Genomic DNA, 1,173 nt, shown 5'->3' on the forward strand with positions numbered 1-1,173 from the left:
CCCGGGACGCTGCTGCAACCTGCGCCCGCGCCTGCGCACAGCGGCCGGGCGGGAGCCTGCCTCCCCTCCCCCACGCGCACCCAGAAGAGCACCTGCGGCTCGACGGGAGCTCCCCGGGTCATCCCACCGTCGTGGACGTCTCCGGGCTTCAGAGTTTGGCTGCCCTACTTCTGCATGGCTTAAGAATGGTCCCTCCTGTCTTTCCCAGATTAGGCCATTTCATCTGCAAAAGGGGAAAGATGTGCGCTACCTGAATGAGCTTTCAGCAGAGCAGCCTCCTTCCTCTCTCACCTTTAAGAGGTCACAGACCCTCCTCTGGTCCCTGGGAGTAGGTCGCCTCTTCTCTGGTAGTCAAAAAGTCGTATTTTAATCCAGAAACGCTTGCCCGCTCCGAGGAAACTGCAAGCGGGGACCCTGGTTTTGTTTTGTTTAGTTAACTCAATGGTCAGTTACAGGAATGCAAGAGGAGAGTCCCTGTACTTTTGAGTTGGGGTTGTGCTCTCCAATGTCTCCAAGCCTAGGTGATCTCATTTAGAAAATGAGAATAACAATGGAATTGTTTTGAAGGTCGTGTGAGATACTTTCCTGTGAAGGCCAGCTGGACTCTGTCTGTTAATAAATGGTAGCCATTGTTACCATCTTAGTCACAAATATACCCTAACCTAGGAAAAAAGTGGTAGTAATTTCTGTGTTCTGACAGGACCTGTGTGCTTGGTTAACTTAATACAAAGACAGGTAAGAGTAAGAAATTAAACTCAAAACAGTATACACTTTAATATTTAAAATGGTTATATTCACATATGAAATATTCTTATATAATGTTGGTGAAAATATAAACTTGCAAGTTTTCATCAGGCAGGCAATATGTATCAAGACTATTAAAAATGTTTGCATTCTTGGCACAGCAATACCATTCCACTCTTTGGAATTTATTCTAAATCTAATGAGAAGTCAAAAAATTAGTGTACAGTGTGTGTTCACTCAAAGGAAACTATCCAACAATGATGACATTGAATAAACATGGTACTTTTCAACTCATATTTTCCAAAATGAGGGGGCAGTGGTGCCCTCCACTAAAAAGTCAATAGGTTGATTATAATAAAACAGAATGGTGGGGGAGAAGGGACAGTTTCCATATTTATTCTGTCATTCTACCTAAGACCTTTCCTTACA

Source organism: Castor canadensis, chromosome 2, assembly GCF_047511655.1.
Source record: "Castor canadensis chromosome 2, mCasCan1.hap1v2, whole genome shotgun sequence".
NCBI classification, from domain to species: domain Eukaryota; kingdom Metazoa; phylum Chordata; class Mammalia; order Rodentia; family Castoridae; genus Castor; species Castor canadensis.